Here is a 6,909-nt window from a genome sequence, read left to right on the forward strand (position 1 = left end):
TTTCTCCCAACAATCCCCTCTCCTCGCCCACCATATCTAGTACTTCCTCATTTATTTTCTTCTCGATCCATTTCACCTTTTCCATTCTTCTCCACATCCACCATTCAAAGGCCTCCAATCTACTTCTATCCTCCTGCTTCAATAACCACGTTTCCGCGCCGTGCATAGCTACGCTCCATATCAAAGTTTTAATGAGTCTTTTCTTAACATCCTTACTCAACGTCCCTGTCATCAACTCTCTCCTCTTTGCCTAATGCTTACAACCCCTTGGCTGACTGACAAACTAAAGCTTGGTCATCAGCAAACCTTACTAATTTTATGAATTGCCCTCCGACTTTCATTCCTATCTCCAGTTCTTCCCATAGCCTCTTTAATCATTTCCTCCACGTATACGTTGAACAGCAACGGTGATAATGGGCAACCCTACCTTACACCTCTTCCTAACACTGCCCATCCGGACTCTCCGTTCCTCACTCGCACCTGAGCAGGCTGAGACATGTATAGGTTGCGGATTAGCCTCCTGCCCCTCAAACCTATACCTATTATCTGCAATATACTCATTGGTTTTTTCCCGATGCACTCAATCAAACGTCTTTTTGGAATCTACCAGCAGTCATCCGGCCGAATCTCATAAATGCTACGAATTAGCCCATAAAAACTCTTCCTTCACGTTTTTCTAAAACTTAAAAAAGTAATTCCACAGGAATGTTGTCTACCACAACGACTTAGTTTGATTCCCATCATACTTCCTTACAGTGTTTTAAGCTTCCTGGACAGCGCCAATGTCATCCTTCCGATGAAAACTTTCCATATCCTCGCACTGCGCCTTCCACCACGCTCCTTTTGTTCTATTTGTCATCCGTCTCAATTAATAATTTAACTCTTTATACTTCCTTCTACGTAACTCCTTATTTAAATTCTTCCATTTTCTCCTCTCATCCATCTTTCTAATTATCTCATCCGTGACCCATGGTTTCCTTGTCCTTTTCCCATTAACGGTTCCTATAATTTCTTTTACGGCTTTCGATAACCCTTTCTTGATACAATCCCATATTTCTCCGATAGTACTCAGCTCTTTACCGTCCTCCATGATTTTTTCTACAGCCTGTTGGCACTCCTTCCTTGTCAACCCAGTTAACGCTTCTGAATTGCATTTCCTAACCCGCCGCCCCTGCTTTATCGTTTTGAATCGGACGCTACATTTCATAACAACTAAATTGTGGTCCGAGTTCGCATCCGCTCCCGGGAAGCTGTGCGAATTGATCATACTGTTCCTAAATCTGTGCCTAACCCCGAATTAATCTTACTGATACCTTTCTGAGTCACCTGGAATTTTCCACACATACCTAACCCTTTTGTGGTGTCCAAACCAAATGTTGGTGATGACTAACCCCTGTCTCCTTACAGAATTCAATTGCTTTCTCCCCGCGGTCATTCCTCGATCGTAAACCGTGGTCCCTCACCTCACCACCACATCTTCTATCGCCTACCGTCGCATTCCAATCCCCGATCATTATGTTTGGTGTTATTAAGAATAAATGTTTATATCGAACACGTACAGCATATCAAGATAATACATGCGAATAATAATTTAAATAATTTGAAGCGTGAATAATACGTAAAAAAGTCCCAGAAGCTTCACTGGTTACCCATTTCTTCAGCCATATATCAGGCAACTAACAGCTGTTTAACTGTTAGGAATCACTTGGTCCAAGGGGCGACTCGTATTACGAACCGATTACTGCCTGCGCATTTTCTCCGCCGGCAGGTTGATACCGCCCGAAATTGGACTCAGCTCAGAGCGATTGCGAGCTGACCACCACCGACGAAGAGACTCCGCCTGGCGGTATCATGCCTCCAGAATCGAGGCTTACCGCCCATAGCGATTACGAATGCGTTTCGGGCGGAGTTATATCACGATAAGGGGTCGGAGATACACTAAAGCCAGATATCATTGCCTTGCACCTCCACCTGACTACAATTTCAATATGGTGGCACCTTATTTTACATCGGTGATCTTCAGTTGACGTACAGAAATCATTAAATTTGATGGTAGGAGGCTGTTAAACGTCCTTATTTCGCATATTATGTGACCGTACCTGTTGAGTAAGAAACAAGTGAAGCGGAAGTAGTAATATTGGTCCTTCAAAAATATTTTCTAAGAAGTACGCCAAACTTCTCCATTTTATCGGTACAATTTACTTATTTATTTTGTGTGGCGATTCCTATCATTTTACGCACCATGTTTTAATTTAATTTGAATATTACGCCCTTTAATTTTTTATCGTAAACACTTAATTTTAATCGCATTCTTCCTTCAAAAAAAATCTGGGAACTGATGCACGAAACAAAACGTTTATGCTTATATCGAATTCCTGTACATGATTTGTTTGGTAAACAGTTATCATCACTAAGTTTATCACATCTCAAGATCTCATCAGCGCATTCGAGGCCTTTCATCATATCGAGGTTGTTGTCCATGGGAAGAGAAAATTGAGATTAAGGTATATTTTTTATTGTACTAGGTAATCTACCCGTCAAGGTAGGTTTTGGATGGACACATGCTACCAAGAATTCTCTTGTCTCCCCCAACAAAACACAACCCAAATCCCTACTCTACAACCAGTCCCTTTTCATCTCCGTATACTTCCTCCCTTCATCCCGTCCAACATCCCTATTCTATTACTGCCCCTTCCTCGTTTGCTTGGAATTCTCCCCTCTATCACAGTTTTCAGCATCCCACTGCCGATCAATACGCCCTTCATCCATTTTTCCTGCCTCCATAGGATTTCTCCCAACAAACCCCTCTCCTCGCCCACCATACCTAGTACTTCATTTGTTTTCCTTTCGGTCCATTTCACCCTCTCTATCCTTCTCCAAATCAACATTGCAAAATCCTTAAATCTACCTCTATCATCCTACTTCGTTGACCATGTTTCCACGCCATTCATAACGACGCTCCATATCAAAGTTTTAACGTGCCTTTTCTTAACATCCTTACTCAACGTTCCCATCAATTCCCTCCTCGTGAAAGCATATTTGCCTAATGCAATTATTCTCCTTAAATCCCTGCTACTTTGACTATTTTGGTCCAAAAAATTTCTGAGATACGTAAACTAGTTTTAGTTTCTAGTTTTTGCCCTCCTATTTTAATGTTTAGCTCAGCATTTGTTTTTCTGGAAAAATCCCATTGCCTTTGTTTCATTAATATTAATTCTCATTCCATATCTATCGCACTGAATTTCCAATGCACTCAGCAATGCTTACAGCCTTTGTTTTGAAAAGTGAAAGAGACGCTGGGATAAGGGTGTGAGGTCCCAAGGAGAGCACTTCGAAGAGGAATCAGGTCTCATTGTTCTAGGTAGGCTATTTTTATCAAAATATTGCATGACCGGATCCTTTCCGGACAGACTTCGTACATTTGGTTTTTTCTGATGGTGAAATTTAATCGATTTCCCAAAATGTACGAGAATACATCTAATGATGTATTCTCGTACATTTTGTCCGTATTTTTGTACTAATCTCGTAAATACATCTAATGATGTTCTTGGCAGTAGTCTAGCTGTCAAGGGTGATTTTTGGCGGATCCAGGGACTGAACTCCGCTACGCATTTAAGCCCTGTCTGATTGGATCTTAAGCATGGATAAACAGATAGTAGAACAATGATAATGAAGTTATATAATGAAAAACAAATAAAAGCTTATCATTTAAAGTGTATAAGGATGGTAGGAACTGTTCGTTGCTCTAAGCCCTGTAAAAACGTTAAATCGGATGAGAAAAAAAAACCAAAAGCAAGCTCAACTTTTAGGGGAAATCAGTTTTCTGGTCGTCAAAACAGAGAAATTTCTTGATGACCGTATTTGACAACGATTGGACCAGGGCTCCTGGTGATGATGTTTGGAGAGGGGCGAAAGAGCTCTAATAAATACAAAGCTAAGGAGTGGGTGGATTTGGTTTTCCATGTCTGCGCAATCTTATCGCTCAATACCTCTTTACAAGTTGCACGATAAGATAAATAACTTAGTAGGATGGCGGCTTCTAATCGAGTAGTCAGCAGTGTTGTAAGCGGTGTACCAACAGAATGGTTATCTTTCAGCTGGATGCTAATGGAAACTTGAATACCGAGTGGAGGCTCCTTGGAAATACACCAACCCATGGCACAATCCAACCACTGGATTCATGGCCGAGGCATGAGTTGGAGGGGTATTTTAACGGCCTAGGATTAGCTCAATTCGGAGCTGGAGCAATGTATACCAGTCACTGGTTGCATATGTTCAGCTTCCTATTTTCATTTCTCGAATTCCTTTTCCAAGCCCGAAATCCTTTCCCTCTCATTCTCTTCTCCTGTTTCTCTTTCCTCCGCTTAGTTCTTAACAATGCACTTGGGGCCGGCAGCGTCTCAAAGAGAGTTTCAAATTTCGACAAAAATCCGTGAAAATATGACCTTTTCTCTTGATTATAATGACTCTTGCCGGTTATCCGGTAGTTTTCCAGCATAGCCCTTTGATTTTTCGTTTAATATAGTTCATATCTATAAGGGGTTTCACATCCCTTTGTCACATCCGAAAGATTCATGCTGGCGATTTCGTATCTATGACTCCTAAAGCTGCACTGGCGAGAGTAATGAAAAGTGTTCCATCTGGAGTAAAATAGATCGAAGGGTAGGGGTATGGCAGAAGGTAGACCACGCTTTACTGTTCTCCAGCGATGCGGGTGAATTGGCGTCTGACCTCAGTGAGATGTACACCAGAGAGGTGGTATGGACCACGTTATAAATACTATTAAGAGATTCAACGGGAAAGCGCCCACTGTTTTTTCCATGACATTTGTATGTACGGAAGATTTCATGCTCCACTTATTGAAATACTAAGTCCTTGCACAACCAGTTTTCAGCAGTGGAAAAAAGAATTTGAAAAGTATGGCTAATATAGAAACAGGGAAATGGACTGTTAGAACGATGACGATAACTGGGAAGAGGACGCCTCGTTAGCTTAAAGGACATCGAGGGATCCGGGTTCGAATCCCGGTCAAGGTGAATGATTTTCACACAGTGAAATTGTTTGATTGTAATGCAAATTAGCTGATGACACCGCTACAAGTTACTCTTGCGGTATCTCCCGAAATGTTTTGGAATTTGAGAACAGGGAAGTTAGAAAAGCGATGAATTATCGTAAATGAATGATGGTAATGGTGCTTTCATAATGTATGAATCATGTATAAGTGGTAAGAAATCAGTAAGGAGATAGCTCCTAGATAGCTCCAATCAGCATGCAGTTCTATCATTAGAATTGATGATGATGGCCTTATTTTAATTTAGATATTATGATTTTTGAACATTTTTGATTGGGAGATTTTTCTTATCCGGCCTCTCCTTCTTGACTCCAATCCAGGCCAGCTATTTTAAGCAACGTCACTTACCGCTTTTTCATTCAATTGAGAGACTTGAGCTAGCTCTCTTTTAACCAATGCCTGCCTATCAAAATTATTTCGTAGACCCGTAATCTGGACGCTTTCAGTAAGCATAGTGTTTTAGATGCCAATGCTTTCCTTCAAATTTAGGGAGCTTCCTTACATATGGTGGTCTTTCAGTGCCTCTCGAGGAACAGTGGAGAATTCATTCGGCTTTTTCCACTCGTTCCATAACTCAAATTTGAGGCCTACCAAAGAAAGTAGTTTCTTGTGGAAAACTAAATCCGTGCGAAAATAACTTTTTTATGAGAGGTTCGTGATTGAATATCATCGTCAAAACATTTCAATCTATCGAAATATCGAACGTGAAATGAGCGTGTTACTCTGTGATAACCATAAAAACATATAATTTAATCATTCACTTCGAATTTTGGAAGCATTTAATATTTAAAGAGATATATTTTTGAGATTTGAGTGGGCGAGCTCAACGCGCCTAGTCGACAGACAGGGCAAAACTTCAGGAGGAAATGGTGTCAGGAAGTCCTGAGTTTGTCAAGAGGAAGTTTGAGTTTAAATTATCATCTAATGCAGTCTCCCTTCAAGTTTATTTATTCCCCATATTGCATCTGCAAATGACCGAGGTTCCATTGAAAAACCCGACTTTACCCGAAAATAATTGACTGTGACACCTTTGCGTAATCGGAAGCCATGCGTTTCTCCCAAGTGTTACGAGATCTTTTCAAAAATCCCCAGGATTTTCTTTAGGGAAAAAAATGGTACTCCTTTCTATTATTTTCCCTTAAGACTAATTCCTTTCCTGTGATGCTCTCCTATCCCAACCTTCGTACCACTCTGAGAATCATTTCTGTAAATCTTCACGGAAGATGCTCTCAAGCTCCTGTGTCGCAATCATCTTCATGCTAAAATAGGAAAAAATTTGCCACTTTTCAACATCATTTTGATCGAGGACCCTAGATAAAAGTCACATGGAGAAATACTTAATGGCTAGAGAGAACATGGCACCTCTTTTTTCGGAAAAATATCAGAATTGGGAGGGTGTTTGAGGGGGAATATGTATTTCATAAATTATAATTATATTTAGGACTGACTAAATTAATCATATCAATTCATTGAATATAATAACGCGAGACTTCTTAGAAAACTGGAAATTTGCTGCATATGATACTGATATATAACTGAAGTATTATATTTACACCCTCCATGATATACGAGGGTCATCCGGAAAGTAGTACCCGTTCGTGCCGCATGAAGTGCTGACGACGCGAGTAGCCGCTGGACGAGGTCAGATAGCTTCAGTGGCTTGTCTGCCTTCTCTGAGCCAAGTTGCGTGACGCTAGCATTGCCTGTGTTGTTTCTGTGATTGTTTACAATGTTTAAAAAAATTGAGAACGCCGCCAGTTGTGAAGTGAGGGCAGTGATTAAATTCCTCAATGCAAGAAACGTTCGCCCATGTGATATTCATCGCCAATTAAAGGAGG

This window comes from Hetaerina americana, unplaced genomic scaffold (assembly GCF_022747635.1).
Source record: "Hetaerina americana unplaced genomic scaffold, ioHetAmer1.1.p SCAF_5, whole genome shotgun sequence".
In the NCBI taxonomy this organism is placed as follows: Eukaryota; Metazoa; Arthropoda; class Insecta; order Odonata; family Calopterygidae; genus Hetaerina; species Hetaerina americana.